The sequence below is a fragment of the Balaenoptera musculus genome, chromosome 4 (assembly GCF_009873245.2).
Source record: "Balaenoptera musculus isolate JJ_BM4_2016_0621 chromosome 4, mBalMus1.pri.v3, whole genome shotgun sequence".
Classification (NCBI taxonomy): Eukaryota; Metazoa; Chordata; class Mammalia; order Artiodactyla; family Balaenopteridae; genus Balaenoptera; species Balaenoptera musculus.
This window is the reverse complement of record NC_045788.1, coordinates 61,228,307-61,247,057: the sequence shown is the minus strand read 5'-3', so window position 1 is coordinate 61,247,057 and position 18,751 is coordinate 61,228,307. Positions and strand designations below refer to the sequence as shown.

Genomic DNA, 18,751 nt, shown 5'->3' with positions numbered 1-18,751 from the left:
ATCATCTCAATAGATGCAGAAAAAGCTTTTGACAAAATTCAATACCCATTTATGATAAAATCTCTCCAGAAAGTAGGCATAGAGGGAACCTACCTGAACATAATAAAGGCCATATATGACAAACCCACAGCTAACATCATTCTCAATGGTGAAAAACTGAAACCATTTCTTCTAAGATCAGGAACAAGACAAGGTTGCCCACTCTCACCACTATTATTCAACATAGTTTTGGAAGTTTTAGCCACAGCAATCAGAGAAGAAAAAGAAATAAGAAGAATCCAAATAGGAAAAGAAGTAAAACTGTCACCGTTTGCAGATGACATGATACTATACATAGAGAATCCTAAAGATGCTACCAGAAAACTACTAGAGCTAATCAATGAATTTGGTAGAGTAGCAGGATACAAAATTAATGCACAGAAATCTCTTGCATTCCTGTACACTAATGATGAAAAATCTGAAAGAGAAATTAAGGAAACACTCCCATTTACCATTGCAGCAAAAAGAATAAAATATCTAGGAATAAACCTACCTTAGGAGACAAAAGACCTGTATGCGGAAAACTATAGGACACTGATGAAAAAAATTAAAGATGATACAAACTGATGGAGAGAGATACTACGTTCTTGGATTGAAAGAATCAACATTGTGAAAATGACTATACTACCCAAAGTAATCTACAGATTCAATGTAACCCCTAACAAACTACCAATGGCATTTTTCAGAGAACTAGAACAAAAAACTGCACAGTTTGTATGAAAACACAAAAGACCCCGAATAGCCAAAACAATCTTGAGAAAGAAAAACGGAGCTGGAGGAATCAGGCTCCCTGACTTCAGACTATACTACAAAGCTACAGTAATCAAGACAATATGGTACTGGCACAAAAACAGAAATATAGATCAATGGAACAGGATAGAAAGCCCAAAGATAAACCCACGCACATATGGTCACCTTATCTTTCATAAAGGAGGCAAGAATACACAATGGAGAAAAGACAGCCTCTTCAATAAGTGGTGCTGGGAAAACTGGACAGCTACACGTAAAAGAATGAAATTAGAACACTCCCTAACATCGTACACAAAAATAAACTCAAAATGGATTAAAGACTTAAATGTAAGGCCAGACACTATAAAACTCTTAGAGGAAAACATAGGCAGAACGCTCTATGACATAAATCACAGAAACATCCTTTTTGACCTACCTCCTAGAGAAATGGAAATAAAAACAAACAAATGAGACCTAATGAAACTTAAAAGCTTTTGCACAGCAAAGGAAACCATAAACAAGACGAAAAGACAACCCTCAGAATGGGAGACAATATTTCCCCACTAAGCAACTGACAAAGGATTAATCTCCAAAATTTACAAGCAGCTCATGCAGCTCAATACCAGAAAAACAAACAACCCAACCCAAAAATGGGCAGAAGACCTAAACAGACATTTCTCCAAAGAAGATACACAGATTGCCAACAAACACATGAAAAGATGCTCAATATCACTAATCATTAGAGAAATGCAAATTGAAACTACAATGAGGTGTCACCTCTCACTGGTCAGAAAATGGCCATCATCAAAAAATTTACAAACAATAAATGCTGGCGAGGGTGTGGAGAAAAGAGAACCCTCTTGCACTGTTGGTGGGAATGTAAATTGATACAGCCATTATGGAGAACAGTATGGAGGTTCCTTAAAAAACTAAAAATAGAACTACCATATGACCCAGCAATCCCACTACTGGGCATATACCCTGAGAAAACCATAATTCAAAAAGAGACATGTACAATGTTCACTGCAGCACTATTTACAATAGCCAGGACATGGAAGCAACCTAAGTGTCCATCGACAGATGAATGGATAAAGAAGATGTGGCACATATATACAATGGAATATTACTCAGCCATAAAAAGAGATGAAATTGAGTTATTTGTAGTGAGGTGCATGGAGCTAGAGTCTGTCATACAGAGTGAAGTCAGTCAGAAAGAGAAAAACAAATACTGTATGCTGGGACTTCCCTGGTGGCGCAGTGGCTAAGAATCCGCCTGCCAATCCAGGGGACACAGGTTTGAGCCCTGTGTCGGCCAACACAATCACTGTTTCTTCAACTCAACTGGTATGGGAAAAAATAGGTCTTTTAAATAAAAATAGCCACAATTTTACACTGGACCAGAATGGTGGGAAGCTGATAGAGGTTGGTCATTTGCATCAAACTGATGTGATCCACTAGGTTGATGTGGCCATCCCCAGTGTGACATGTAAAGAGGTGAGCAAAATGGGACAGTTAGACAGCTGAGCTCAAAAAAACTGTTTCATTATTTAAGTATTACATATTTCCAGGCCACAAACACCTACTTTCCTATTATAAATAAAACTGCTTAAGACTACATAAGTTGTTATATAAGGTCTGTCCCAGGATCCATTCAGAACAGTATTCTGTCTCCAGTCTTACAAAGTAACAAGAAAAAGAGTTTAGGATCAAACAGCTATTCTAAATTATGAACGCCCTGCTTCTATCCATTAGTGCAACAGCTGGAGATCTGGCTTTAGGTAGGTTTACCCTTCCTTTACCCGACCTCTTAAACATACTCTTTGTAGACAGACTGAGCTATCTGGGAAGTTTACAGGTTTTGATGTATTTACGGTAAATTCTTCTTAAGTTGACAGAAGGTAGGCCATGTAACATTCCAGTAACTTCCTTGGAGCCACTTTCAGACAAAAATCACTGGAATTATCTAAAGTGATAATTCTGATGCATATGACAATCTTGTTGTTTCAGTTGTGAAGCCATAAAAGTTTCCTTTCCAAGAGAAGCAAAAAGAGGAAAAAAAAAAGACTTGTCTACAAACAAGGGCTGAAAAGGAAAGAAAGGAACTGGACCAGATCAAGATTGTGTCAAACTCTTGGCCACAGTCACTGAGAATATATAAATTAAGCCTAATTTTGCACACTTCACTAAACAGGGATTTTTTTCACTGGAGCTTTCAAACTGACAGTCAATCCTATGGGGATAAGTCTCATGCCATTCTATCAAGAGCTGAGATTCTAGAAAGAAAACAAGTACCTTAAAACATAAGATATTTTTCAGAAAATTGGTTTTTCTTTAGCAACACTGCCTAATCTAGAAAATCTACCTATTTACAAAAATCTACCTATTGATGAAATTTTTCTGGAATTAGATTCAGTGATGGTTGCACAACTTTGTAAATATACTACAAAAAAATCCCCCGAGTGTTACACTTTAAAGGAGTGAATTGTTTTTTTACATTGTTTACTCTCTTTATTTTTTAACATCTTTATTGGAGTATAATTGCTTTACAATGGTGTGTTAGTTTCTGCTGTATAACAAAGTGAATCAGCTATACATATACATATATCCCCATATCTCCTCCCTCTTGCGTCTCCCTTCCACCCTCCCTATCCCACCCGTCTAGGTGGGTCACAAAGCACTGAGCTGATCTCCATGTGCTATGCAGCTGCTTCTCACTAGCTATTTTACATTTGGTAGTGTATATATGTCCATGCCACTCTCTCACTTCGTGCCAGCTTACCCTTCCCCCTCCCCGTGTCCTCAAGTCCACTCTCTACATCTCTGTCTTTATACCTGTCCTGCCCCTAGGTTCTGCAGAACCTTGTTTTTTTTTGTAGATTCTATATATATGTGTTAGCATACGGTATTTGTTTTTCTCTTTTTGACTTACTTCACTCTGTATGACAGAGTCTAGGTCCATCCACCTCACTACAAATAACTCAGTTTCATTTCTTTTTATGGCTGAGTAATATTCCATTGTATATATGTGCCACATCTTCTTTATCCATTCATCTGTCGATGGACACTTAGGTTGCTTCCATGTCCTGACTATTGTAAATAGAGCTGCAGTGAACATTGTGGTACATGTCTCTTTTTGAATTATGGTTTTCTCAGGGTATATGCCCAGTAGTGGGATTGCTGGGTCATATGGTAGTTGTATTTTCAGTTTTTTAAGGAACCTCCATCTGTTCTCCATATTGGCTGTATCAATTTACATTCCCACCAACAGTGCAAGAGGGTTCCCTTTTCTCCACACCCTCTCCAGCATTTAGTGTTTGTAGATTTTTTGATGATGGCCATTCTGACTGGTGTGAGGTGATACCTCATTGTAGTTTGGATTTGCATTTCTCTAATGATTAGTGATGTTGAGCATCCTTTCATGTGTTTGTTGGCAATCTGTATATCTTCTTTGGAGAAATGTCTGTTTAGGTCTTCTGCCCATTTTTGGATTGGGTTGTGTGTTTTTTTGATATTGAGCTGCATGAGCTTAAAGGAGTGAATTTTATAGTATGCGAATTAGAGCTCAATAAAGGCATTATAAATAATAACAATGACAAACCCACTATACATTAACCTTAAACAGAAATCTATTTACAGATTATCCTTCCCCAAGTATGCATGTGCATGCTGTGTGTACACTTGCAGGAGGGCAAGGCAGTCACCTGGGGAATCAACCTTAGGAAGACCAGTTCCTAATCAACATTAGGAAGACCAGAGGCACGGACTGTTAACACTTTCAAATTTAATTTTTTAATCAAATATTTCAGATATTCAAAAAAGGTATAAAATGATCAGCGAGAGGAACACAAGGAGGTTCAAAAGTATTAGTGATCTCCTATGTATTTTTTAATTAATTAATTATTTATTTATTTATGGCTGTGTTGCGTCTTCGTTGATGGGCGCGGGCTTTCTCTAGCTGTGGAGAGCGGGGGCTACTCTTCGTTGCGATGCATGGGCTTAGTTGCTCTGCAGCATGTGGGATCTTCCCGGACCACGGCTCGAACCCATGTCCCCTGCATTGGCAGGTGGATTGTTAACCACTGTGCCACCAGGGAAGTCCCACTGATCTATTTCTTAAGCTGGGTGATAGCTAAGTAGGTATTTGCTACTTTATTATTATTCTTTAAAACGTACCTCCTTATTATATATGCTCTTTAATATACATATGATGTATTTCATAATTTTAAAACAAACAAATTAAAAGAAATTATGTACATTCATACTATGGAATAAATCAGTTCCACTATAATGTGACATATGCATTCCTAAAAATCACCATGCTGTATAAAATTGCATAACAGAAACCACAAGGCTTATGGGAAAAATGGGTTTGAGCCCAACACTCAAAAATTTTATCAGTGACATTAAGAAAAAAAGGGAATCAAATAAAAAAAGGCATCTAATATTGTAAAAATGGCAGCACAGTTTTACACATTAAATGGTTAAGAAATACCTAAGTGCTACAATAAACTTGGCAGTTTGCCTTGAAAAAGACCTCAAGTTTGCTTGTGGAAGTGGGCATTGAAAAGTTACAGCTTGCTGAGTTACCCTGAAGTGGTAAGGAGGCTAATCTGAAATCAACAGAAAAGTGTAGCACCAGATGTGGATGGGTGTGGCTCATAACACAGCAAACTGAGGTTGCTGGAGGATGTCTGAGGTGTGTGCCTGCGTGTGGCTTGTGTATTTTTGCCATGGCTCAATTCAACAGGTGCAGTTTTCTGCATTCATCTAGCATTTCTTGCAGATGAAATCACGCATGAGCAAATGTGAAATTCATGTTATACTCAAAATAGTTCCCTATTATATCAATTGCACTGGAACATATTCATGTTTTCATATAGCAAAAATGTTCTGCAATGTAGCCATTAAAAAGAATGTGTTGATATGGAAATACCTCTAAAATAAATTGTAAAGTGAAAAAAAGCCAAGGTGCAGATGGTGTGTATACTTTGATTCTTTCTGTGTAAACTAGGGGAAAGAGCAGAGAAACCTAAAAATATGCTGGTAGATGCCTGTGTAGGTTTTTCTGGAAGAAAGGATAAAAAATGATTTAACAACAGTTGCCTCTGGGTAGTGGTTTTGCTTTTCATTTTATTCCTGACTACAATGTTTGAATTTTCTAACCATGTACATGCATTATTTGGGGGAGGAAAATGCCAAAAGAGTTTATGTCTCTTTTTGTTTTCTTCTTACTTCTCTATATGCTTAAAAGACACAACTACAGAGAATGTGGAACAACTGGAACTTTCATGCATTGGTGGTGGGAATGCAAAATGGTACAACCACTTTGGAAAACAGCATGGCAGTTTCTTAAAAAAAATTAAAAATTCCCTACCATATGACCCAGCCATTCCACTCCTAGGTATTACCCAAGAGAAATAAAAGCCTATGTCCATACAAAAACACAAATGTTCACAGCAATGTTATTTGTAATAGTCAAAAACTAAAACCAACCCAAATGTCCATTAGTAGGTGAATGGATAAACAAATTGCGATATATCCATACAATAGAACATACTCTTCAATAAAAAAGAATTAACCAGGGACTTCCCTGGTGGCACAGTGGTTAAGAATCTGCCTGCCAATGCAGGGGAGATGGGTTCAAGCCCTGGTGCGGGAAGATCCCACATGCCGCAGTGTAACAAAGCCCGTGAGCCACAACTACTGAGCCTGCGCTCTAGAGCCTGCGAGCCACAACTACTGAAGCCTGCGTGCCACAACTACTGAGCCCATGTGCCACAACTACTGAAGCCCGTGCGCCACAACAGGAGAAGCCACCGCAATAAGAAGCCCACGCCCCGCAGCAAAGAGTAGCCCCCGCTCAACGCAATTAGAGAAAGCCCGTGCACAGCAACAAAGACCCAAGGAAGCCATAAATAAATAAATAAATAAACTTAAAAAAATAAAATAAAAAAGAATTAACCAATACATGCAGCAACATGAATTAATTTCAAAATGATGCTGAGTGAAAGAAGCTAGCTTAAGAAAAAAGTATATACTACAATGGTAACATTTATACAAAACGCAAACTAGTCTATAGTGACAGAAACCTGATCAGTGGTTGTTGTGGTATGGGGCAATGATGGGGAAGGGAGAGAGAAGGATCACAAAGGGGCATTAGAAAAATTGGGGGGATGATGCATATGTTTACTATCTTGATTGTGGTGATGTTTTCACAGATGCATAAATATGTCAAAACTTATCAAATTATACACTTAATATATGTGCAGATTGTGGTATGCCAATTGTGCCTCAATGAAGCAATTTAAACATACACACACAGCTATTAAATACAGACTGTCAAAACATGTATAAAGAATACACAATGGTGGGCTTCCCTGGTGGCGTAGTGGTTAAGAATCCGCCTGTCAATGCAGGGCACACGGGTTTGAGCCCTCGTCCGGGAAGCTCCCACATGCCGCGGAGCAACTAAGCCAGTGCGCCACAACTACTGAGCCTGTGCTCGAGACCGCGAGCCACAACTACCGAGCCTGTAGGCCTAGAGCCCTTGCTCCGCAACAAGAGAAGCCACCACGATGAGAAGCCCAGGTACCACAATGAAGAGTAGCCCCCGCTCGTCCCAACTAGAGAAAGCCCGCATGCAGCAATGAAGACCCAATGCAGCCAAAAATAAATAAATAAAATAAATTTAAAAATTAAAAAAGAATACACAATGGGAGCCCTCATACATTGTTGGTGGAAATGTAAAATGGTGCAACTGCTGTGGAAAACAGTTTGGCCGTTCCTCAAAAAGTTAAACACAGAATTACTATGTGACCTAGCAATTCCACACCTAGGTATACTTTCAAAAGAACTAAAAACATATGTCCACATAAAAACTTGTATGTATGTGAATGTTCATAACAACATTATTCACAATAGTGAAAAAAATGGAAGCAACTCAAATGTCAATTGATGATTGGATAAACAAAATGTGATATAATCATACAACATATTATTAAGCAATAAAAAAGAATAAAGTACCAACACATGCTACAACACAGATCAACTTTGAATATATTACGCTAATTAAGTGAAAGAAGCCAGACACAAAAGGCCACGTTACATGATTATATTTCTATGAAATGTCCAGAAACAGGTGAATCCATAGACACAGAAAGTGGCTGCCAGGGGATGAGGGGAGGAGGGAACTGGGACTGACTGCAAATATGTATGGGGTTTCTTTCTGGAATCATGAAAATGTTATGGAATTAGATGGTAGTAATGGTTGTACAACCTTGTGAATATACTAAAAAAAACACTGAATTATACACTTAAAAATGGTGAATTCTATCTTATGTGAATTATGTCTCAATGAATAAGTATACATTCAAATAAACTAAATTAGTTTAAAAAAACAAAATAAATAACAATCACCAACATATCCACAACTCTGTAAATAAAAACATTACGAATAAAGCTGAAGCTCCTGCCCCTTGGCATTCTGGTCACCGCCAGCCTTCATTACCACCACATAACAGGTCTCTCCCCACACTTACTCCAAGCTCACTCTTCAGATAAACAGAATAAACAATTCTTGGTTAGGAGAACTAGTTCTTCTACCTCTCCCTGCCTACAGTCATCAAAGTTCACATGCCTGAACTTCTCCTAATTACCTTCCAACGGGTTCACATTTCATCCCTAACTTCTCTCTGCTTACTGAAATGCTATTCATCCTTCAAGAATCAAAATAAATTCCAATTCATCCATAAAGTGCACCCCAGCATTCAAAAAATTTTTTTCTAACTCCCACAGAACAGATGCTATAGAAACAATCTGCTTCATAAGTCTTGTTTTCTATGAGGGAAAAGTGCACCAATGCTGACCCTCACCCTCCATTCAGTGGCAGTGTAGAAAACAGACTGAAAGGGGGGCAGGTTTAGTTAAAAGCAAGGAGGTGGGGGCCGATTTAAGAAGATGGCAATGAAGAATTCTATTCTCTATGAGTGAATGAGAAAAGAGGAGGATCAAGTATTTCTTGGAATCTATCCTAAGGAAATACTCTCAAGACTGGTGATATACATCATACATGGGCTGTACTTAACAGATCTACAACTTAAATATTAGTTCTCCACTTTCTATATATTTAGAATATAATAAAAAACTTCATAATAAAAAACTGGAAATAGTCCATAGCAAATTACAGTGTATCCATTGAATAAAGGAATTTTAATATGGGGGGATATGTAGAAAACCCTAAAGATTCCACCAAAAAACTGGTAGAATAAATTAATTCAGCAAAGTAGCAGGATACCAAGTCATCACATAAAAATCAGTTACATTTCTATACACAATGAATAATCTGAAAAGGAAATTACAAAAATATTTCCATTTATAATAGAGTCAAAAAGAATAAAATACTTAGGAACTAACCAAGAAGGTAAAAGATACATACAATGAAAACTATAAAATATTGCTGAAAGCAATTAAAGACAAATAAATGGTAACACATCCCATTTTCATGGACTGGAAGACCTAATACTGTTAAAAAGTCAATACTACCTGAAGCCATCTACAAAGTCAATGCAATACCTACTGAAATCTCAGTGACATTTTTTTTTTTTTTTTTTTTAAAGTGAAAGAATTTTTTATTTTTTTATTTTTGGCTGTGTTGGGTCTCCGTTTCTGTGCGAGGGCCTTCTCTAGTTGTGGCAAGCGGGGGCCACTCTTCATCGCGGTGCACGGGCCTCTCACCATCACGGCCTCTCCTGTTGCGGAGCACAGGCTCCAGACGCGCAGGCTCAGTAGTTGTGGCTCACGGGCCCAGCCGCTCCGCGGCATGTGGGATCCTCCCAGACCAGGGCTCGAACCCGTGTCCCCTGCATTAGCAGGCAGACTCTCAACCACTGCGCCACCAGGGAAGCCCTCAATGACATTTTTTGCAGAATAGAAAAACCCATCCCAAAATTCATATGGAATCTCAAGGGACTCTGAATAACCAAAACAATCTTGAAAAAGAACAAAACTGGAGGACTCACACTTCATGGTTTCAAAACTTACTAGAAGCTACAGTGATCAAAACAGCATGGTACTGGCATAAATACAGATATATAGACCAATGGAATAAAATAGCCCAAAAATAAACTCTTGCATATATGCTCAAATGATCTTTGACAAGGGTGCCAAGACCACTTAATGGCGAAAAAACAGTCTTTTCAACAAATAGTGCTAGGAAAACTGGGTATCTATGTGCAAAAAAACGAATTTGGACCCTTAACTAATGCCAGGTACAAAAATTAACTCAAAATAGATCAAAGACCTAAACACAAAACTTAGAACTCGATTCAAAATGGGCAAAGGATTTGAATTGACATTTCTCCAAAGATATACAAATGGTCAATAAGCACATGAAAAGATATTCAACATCACTAATATTAGGGAAGTGCACATCAAAAACACAATGAGATATCACCTCACAGCCATTAGCATGGCTACTTTAGAAAAAAACAAAAAACAAAAAGCAGAAAAGTGTTAGCAAGCACGTGAAGAAACTGGAACCCTCGTGCATTGGTGGTGGGAATATAAAATGGTGCAGCCACTATGGAAAACAGTGTGGCGCTTCCTCAAAAAATTAAAAATAGAATTACTGTATGATCCAGAAATTCCACTTCTGTGTAAATACCCCCAAAGAACTGAAAGCAGGGACTCAAACCGGTATGTCTGCACCCACATTCCTAGGAGCATTATTCACAAGAGCCAAAAGATGGAAGCAAAAAAAAAAAAAAAAAAAAAAAAGATGGAAGCAACTCAATTGTTCATCAACAGATGAATGAAAAAATAAAATGTGATATATACATACACTGGAACATTATCCAGCCTTTAAAAAGGAAGGAAATTGATGGGCTTCCCTGGTGGCGCAGTGGTTGAGAATCTGCCTGCTAATGCAGGGGACACGGGTTCAAGCCCTGGTCTGGGAAGATCCCACATACCGCGGAGCAACTAGGCCCGTGAGCCACAACTACTGAGCCTGCGCGTCTGGAGCTTGTGCTCCGCAACAAGAGAGGCTGCGACAATGAGAGGCCCGCGCACCGCGATGAAGAGTGGCCCCCGCTTGCCGCAACTAGAGAAAGCTCTCGCACAGAAACGAAGACCCAACACAGCCAAAATTAAATAGATAAATTAACTAAAAAAAAAAAAAAAAAAAAAAAAAGGAAGGAAATTGAGACATATGCTACAACATGGATGAACCTTCAGTACATTATGCTAAGTAAAATAAGCCAGTCACAAAAAGACAACTGCTGCCTGAATCCACTTATATGAGGTACTCAAACTAGTCAAAATCACAGAGACAGAAAGCAGAATGGTGATTGCCAATAGCTGTGCATAAGGGAAAATGAGAAGTTTAGAGTTTCTGTTTTACAAGATGAAAAGAGTTGTGGAGACGGATCGTGGTGATGGCTGCACAATGATATAAATGTATTTAATACCACTGAACTGTACACTTAAAAATGGTTACAGTGGTAAATTTTACGTTATGTGTATCTTACTACACCTGAAAAAAAGTATACATAGGAGTTAAATGGTTAAGTATGCTTTTTCCATTATTAACCATGTCCTTCCTGATGGAGCACAGGTAATAAACTCATTTATTCCCAGGGGGTGGGGAATGGTGACACACATAAGGGGGAAAATTCTGTAAGCCCTGTATCAGGCTACATATTTTTAGTATCTAGATAATTCTTGACAATTAGAAAGTCAATCAGGAAAAGACAAACACAAATAAAAAGACGCACAAAGGACAGGAACAGAAATTCACAAATGGCCAATAAATGTGAAAAAATGTTCAAACATACTAGTAATCAAGGAATGAAACATTAAACAAGACACAATTTTTCATCTATTAAATTTAGTTTGGGGGGAGATGAAAATAAGGTGTCTTTAACAAGGGGCACTTGTTTCTAATTCACACTCATTGTCTTCACTTCCCCACTCCCATTCAATTACTCCCATCTGTTTCTACCTCCTACTACTTCTACAACTCTGGATAATAATACCAATGACCAAACTAATAACCTCTGCGTTGCCAAATCCAAGTGAGCAACTCATTAAACATCTCAGAAGCACTGACGGACCAAGCCTCCATCATCCAGAAACTTCTCTCGTGGTTCCCATGACACCAGTCTCCTGCTTCTTCTCCTACCTCGCTGGCTGTTTCTTCTGTCCTGTGCTCAATCTTCTTCCTCCATAAGATCTCCAAGCGTTACAGTGCCTGAGGCTCACTCAATTTTCACTTCTCTATCTACACTCTTTCCCTAAGTGATCTCAGGTAGTCCTATAACTTTGAATATCATCTATATACTGAGTACTCCCAAATTTTTATCTCCAGCTCTAGGTTCTCTTCTGGAAGCTCCAAACCTGTACATCCAACTGCTTCCTCAACATACCAACTTCATATCTAATATACATTTCAAATTTAATACACCCAAAACAGAACTCATGATTTCTCCCACCTCAAATTTCTCTCTTCCATTCTTCTCAGCGAATGCTGCCATCTACTCGAAGTTGCTCAAAACAAGTATCAGAAAGCAAAGAGTTCTCCCTTTCTCTCACCAATCCATTTCCAAGTCTTGTTCATTCTACCTCCAAAATATTTGTTAATCTTTCTACTCTTCTCCATCTCCACAATCATGGACCTAGTCCAAGGTACTGTAAACTAACCGATCTTCTAGCTTCCGCTCTTGCCCTCTTCCTCCGCCCAGCAGATTATGCTACTTTCCTTCTTACAGCCTTCAAAAGGGTTCTCATAAAAACTCAGTTCCTAAGAACGGCTTCACCTGCTCCTATCTTTGAAAGAACATACCAAACCAAAAATATACACTCCATGATAATATCTGTAGACAGTAAAACTATGGGTTCTTTTCCTCATTTTTCTTGTATTTTTAAATTTTTCTATGATGAATACCTACTACTTGCTTATTAAGAAAGAGGAAATTATATTGCTGAATACTACATAATATTACATTCTTACATGTTAAGGAGAAAAGGGAATGGAAAATTGTGGTTACAACTCTGCAACTGTTACAAGCTTAGGAGAAAACAGTAGCAAACAAATACCAAAATTCTAAGAATGAGGTGTCAGGGCTGTAGAATTACTGGTGATATTTTCCCTCTACTTTCTATTTTTCAACATAATTACATTCACAATAGAAAAAAAAAAAGGTTATGAGATAAACCTCATTGTCTTCTGCAATCTGGCCGCAACCCACCAAAGCAGCCTTTCACTCCCACCCCGCACTGTCTCACACCTCTGGTGCTTTAACCCGGGCACCATCTCTAGAGTATCCTCCAACCTTTCTAAGTCCTACTCATCCTTCACGGTGGAAGGAGACGGTAGGGAAGCCGACAGGTTGGAGAAAGATTCCAGGATTCTTGCTGATAAATCCACAACTTGCCGGTGCTGGGGCCAAATCTCGTCTCCAATCCCATCGCAGGCCACCAGGTTTAACAGGCTAAAAGCTCCCGCCAGTGGGGCCCAGGCGACCCCCATCCCCTCAGAGAGCGCGTTGCCCCTTAAAAAAGGACACCCCTCACACACCCAAATTCCGGGTTCCCGCTGCGGAGACTCCCCCGGCACACACACTCACCCCGGACCCAGCCTCCTCCTTCGGATCCTCTCCCCTCGTCAGTCACCCGCCCCCTCCCTCCCCCCCCCCTCAACCAGGGTGCCGGCGCGTCCGGCGGGGTGGGGGAAGGGTGTGCACGTGCCCGCGCCGCCCCCGCCCAGACAATGCCCGGGAGAACGGAGCGCGCGCCCGGCGGTCCCATCCCGCTCCCGCCAACACTCACCCTTTTTCCGGGTCTCTGGCTGAAGCGCAGGCCCCGCCGGGCGCCGCAAGAGGGCACGGGGAAGGGGAGGCAGCGGGCCAAGCCCCGTTAAGCCGCCCCGCCACGAGGCCCCAGCGACCCCGGAGCCCGCGGAAGCACACTGCTCGGCAGAGCCCGCCCGACCCGTTTGGCCCGGACGTCACCAGCAAGGGCGGTGGCGACGCACGCGGTTCCGGGGGCGGAGTTCGCAAGGTTGTGGGCGGGGCCGGGGAGGGGTTGAGGCTGTCCTAGACTCTCACCCCGGGCCGGGACGCGCTGGCCCGCACTGCCCAGCCCTGTCCCGCTACCTGGGGAGCATGGGCGCCGGTTCTGGTAAAGGCACCATCATATATTATTTTCCTCCTTAGAGAAAGACGGCGAGTTCCAGCCCAAAGACAGAATATTCATTCTGCCGGCATTTATGAAGCTTCTACAGCAAGGACAACAGTAGCTATGATTTTTGTATGTGTCATCTTGTACCAAGCTTTGTGCTCTGTGCTAGGGATACAAATAACTATAGTTATTACTAACCTATTTTACAGATGCAGAAACTGAGGCTCGGAAAGGTTATTTAGGTCATACAACTAGTGAGTAACAATCTATCAAGTACTGTTTTCCACCTAAATATCTCTTGAGCCCAACCTTCCCTTTCCTTCTCCCTGTACCACCCTACAGTAGACCCCATCATCTCTCTGCCCAAGGCCACTGTAGCCTCCCATGTGGTCTCCAGGTATCTATTTCTGTCCCCCTCCAATCTGTTTTCCTCACTACGTAAAGATTTACCATTGGAATTACCAAGGTTTAGAGGGAGTTCACTTTATAATTTTTTTTTCACTTTATGTATATGTTATCAGTGTTTTGGATGTGTTTAATAAAAATGTTTTAAAGGATTTACTCGTATATCTCCAATTGCAAGCCCAGTGCATTGCACATAGTATGCACTCAAAAAGTATTTGTTGAATAAATGAATAGTAGGGCCAGGAACTTACTCCAAAGCCCTGCATGATAAGGGAATAGAGGGATTTATAAAATGTCACTGTTGGCCTCCTGACCTTAATGTCTATTAAGGGTAAAGGCAGATTAACAATATTTGTTCAACAAATTTTTTGTGTGTTTCTATTCTATGTCCTGGCACTGTGTGCCCAGCACTATGTTAGATACTGAGGATCAGAAATGAACAAAACAGTTTCTGCCTTTGTGAAATTTACCGTCAATCTAATCTGAAAGGCCAGGAAAGGACTCTCTTAGCTTTAAGCTAAAACCCAAAAAGAGAATGGGAATCAGGGAGATAAAAATAAATTTCATGGAGAAAGAGGTAGGGTAAGTGGTCAGCATGGGCATGTCTGTATTCTCCTACTTTGGGGGTCTAACCCTGAGGCAGGGGCTTAGAAATATCCAGCTGAGTGTGGAGGAGGCTAGAAGCCCACTTCTCCTGGCCCAGCTTGGAAGGCTGCCCAGTTCTGGCAGAAGTCTCACATTGATCAGGGCTTAGGAGCAGACAGCAGCATTAGTGAGAAAGAGGAATCTGAGATAGTGCTGCTGGGTGTCCACAATTTGCAGATGGTGTGCCAGAAACCCAGACTTCTCTTATGCCTTCTGCCAGACAAGCAGAGAGTAGCATGGGTGAGAGCCATGGACAGGCCGATGGGCACTGTGCCAGGGGCCAGGTGATCCTAAACCAGAGGCCTTAGGGTGGATTAATTGGCAGGTAATGATGTGGCTAAGACCCCAAGGATGGGCAGAGCTAAAAACCCCAGCAAGAGCTGAAATGCTCCCAGGTCAGCTGGTGAGAGGAGCAGGGATGAAGGAGTCGGGGTGGGAAGGTGAGACGTCAGACTCTCAAGGTGCTGAAGCAACAGATCATGAGCTTGACAGCCAACAACCTCAGCAGTTGATGCCAGTAGGGCCCTGGTGACCAGGTGTGACTAGGCACATGGCTGCAAAGGCCAGTGAGGACCCAGGCTATGGCTCACAGCTCTGCACACAGATCTGAGACCCCTCTGGCCACTCCCTCAAAGCTTCCCTTTGATCCCACAGGCCATCTTGGGAAGTCAAGAGTGGGGAGGGATAAGTTCTGATAGGACTACAACTTTCCATTCACTGAATATTTACCCAGAATGAGATGGTTTAAGACCATATAACTTTCACTGGCAAGTTCTTTTTGTTTGTTTTTCCAGAGTATTTTTTTTTAATTGAATGAAAGATTCTTTAAATGCTATAGTGCTTTACGATTTTCAAAAGTTTCACACACATGATTTCATGTAATTCCATAATAACCCTTTTTCCCCCCCTACCCCTATATTGCCTCTCCCCCTTCCCTCTCCCCACTGGTAACCACTAGTTTGTTCTCTATATATGTGAGTCTGCTTCTTTCTTGTTTTATTCACTAGTTTGTTGTATTTTTAAGATTCCACATATAAATGATATCATACAGTATTTGTCTTTCTCTGTGTGACTTATCTTACTTAGCATAATGCCCTCCAAGTCCGTCCATGTTGCTGCAAATGGCAAAATTTCATGGCTGAGTGAAATTTTATGGCTGAGTAGTATGGCAAGCTTAAATTTAGCCCACTCCCCAACAGGAATGAAAACCCACAAGAAAGTTTTCATCAGTTAAAGAGAAATAACAGCTACGGATTTGTATACATATGCACACAGTGTGTACATTTCAGTAACAGAAATAAGCTCTATGGGGGCTTCCCTGGTGGCGCAGTGGTTGAGAATCTGCCTGCCAATGCAGGGGACACGGGTTCGAGCCCTGGTCTGGGAAGATCCCACATGCCGCGGAGCAACTAGGCCCGTGAGCCACAGCTACTGAGCAACTAGGCCCATGAGCCACAATTACTGAGCCTGCACATCTGGAGCCTGTGCTCCGCAACAAGAGAGGCCGCGATAGTGAGAGGCCCGCGCACCGCGATGAAGAGTGGCCCTCGCTTGCCACAACTAGAGAAAGCCCTCGCACAGAAACGAAGACCCAGCACAGCCATAAATAAATTAATTAATTAAAAAAAAGAAAGAAAGAAAGAAGCTCTATGAAGCAAATGGGCAGGGTGCTAAGAGAGCACAGCACAGGGGTACCAAATTTAATATGGAGGTAGAAAAAGCCTCCCTGAAAAAATATTAAGTGAAACTGAAAGCAGTAGGAGCTGTCGGGTCACGATAAAGCCTAAGACAAAGTGAGAGAAGTTCGGGGTAACTTAAGAGCAGAGTGGCTGGGTTTGGGGCTGAGTCAGGCAAGAACAAGATCGTGCAGGTAGGTGGTGTTAAGATTTTTATCTTTACCTTAAGAACAACAGGAAGTCATCAAAGGGTTTTAAGCAGGGGAGTAATGTACTCGATTTGCCCTTTTAAGGTAATATATTCGACCTAGCAAATGGGTGGGGAATGACTGGAGGGGTGTGTGAACAAAGAAGCAGCCACACAGTTGGAAAGCAATTTGATCGATCATCCAGGTGAAAAATGAGGGTACCTTACAGTGGGCAGCGGAGATGGAGGGAAGCAGAAAGATTCAAGAATTGTGGAGAAAATAGCGAGAGACTTGGTAATGAACTGGGAGAAGACCAGGAAAAGTGAGAAAAAGCAGCCCCAGCCTTCAAGCAGATGGTGCCCTGCGATGGGGCCCACAGCTGGAGATTGGATTTCACGCCCCTCCTTGGCCAGGCCTCCTGCACTGGAGGGGGGCCTGGAAGGAGAAGATTAGAAGAACCGAGGGGGACTGGTTTCTAGAGTTGGCAGATGGTGGATGGTGATGCCATTTACTGAGAGGAGAGAGACTGAAGGGAGAACAGATTTTCTATGTTGGGGGTAGTGGTGAGTGAATCAAGAATTCTTGGGACATTTTAAGTTTAAGACATCTACCTGAAGACATTAAACAGGCATCTGTGCACACAGTTCTGGGGCTCAGAGAACTGGTGGGTAGCGCTGTTAACATACCCTTGTCAACAGGTAGTTCTGAGGGCTGATGAGATTGGAGAAAAGACAGCACAGTTCAGAGGGGTTGCACAGTCACAGCCCATAATGTCACACTTTGCTTTATACAAGACAACATTCCAAATGTTGAGAAATATCACATAATAACCTGGATTTCCCCTTCTATGAAAAATCAAGGGACTTCCCTGGTGGCGCAGTGGTTAAGAATCCGCCTGCCAGTACAGGGGACACGGGTTCAAGCCGCGGTCGGGGAAGATCCCACATGCCGCGGAGCAACTAAGCCCGCGTGCCACAACTACTGAGCCTGCGCTCTAGAGCCCGTGAGCCACAACTACTGAAGCTCGCATGCCTACAGCCCATGCTCCACAACCAGAGAAGCTACCGCAATGAGAAGCCCGTGCACCGCAAAGGAGAGTAGCTCCCGCTCGCCGCAACTAGAGAAAGCCCGTGCGCAGCAACAAAGACCCAACGCAGCCAAAAATAAATAAATAAATAAATAAAATTTAAAAAAACAAAAAAGAAAAATCAAGCTGTGGTAACCTGGACCCACATTGCTATAATTAGATACTAGCTAACACTATGAACTGGGCAGTGTTCCAGCCACTTCACAAATTTAATCTAAGTAACAACTTGATTTTTATGGTTCATACTTTAAGGAAGAGAAAACTGAAGCACAGAAAGGTTGAGTAACTTATCAGACAGCTAAGAAGCGGCAGAGCTGGGTTGCAGACCCAGGCTATCTGGCACCAGGGTCTGAGGGCTTAGACACCTTGGGTGCAGCTGGGAAGCTGCAATCCCATTTAGAAAAGCCCTATTGCCTGCAGGGCATGGTCCCACCACTTCCTATTGTTTTCCTGTCCCCCCAAAACCCAATCCCAGTCTGAACATCAGTTGCCATTTATTGTTTTATTTGCACTTCTGTTTTCTGATATTGGAGAATTATTTATCTGTACCAAGTAGAATATTAAAAATATTAAAGGCATCTAACTTCCATGGGTAAGAATTTTAAAATTATTTATTAGTGAAATTTCTGTTTGTATGTTATCTGGTCAGATAGAATTGATAAAAACAGGTTAGTATTTAGGTTAAATATGTATGAGAAACTCATAACTATGTTTCTGTGCTTCTGAAACAATCACGCTTCTGATATATACTTGGGATCTATCATTCCCGAGTATAAAAGATGAAAATGACACAGAGCGAAGGCAAC

The 18,751-nt window shown here is 41.3% G+C and overlaps 1 protein-coding gene across 10 annotated transcripts in view; it reads right to left on the bottom strand.

Annotated features, from left to right (window-relative positions):
• YEATS2 (YEATS domain containing 2) overlaps positions 1 to 13,791 on the bottom strand; it is a 110,707-nt gene extending 96,916 nt beyond the window's left edge. For 9 of the 10 annotated variants that reach the window (XR_005019780.1, XM_036851618.1, XM_036851616.1 and 6 more), the window contains exon 1: positions 13,594 to 13,769. The gene's annotated coding sequence lies outside the window, so the exon portion shown is untranslated. Of the gene's footprint in view, positions 1 to 13,593 lie in introns of all 10 variants that reach the window. The other variant, XM_036851613.1, reaches the window with a different exon arrangement.
• Between the last annotated feature and the right edge of the window lie 4,960 nt (positions 13,792 to 18,751).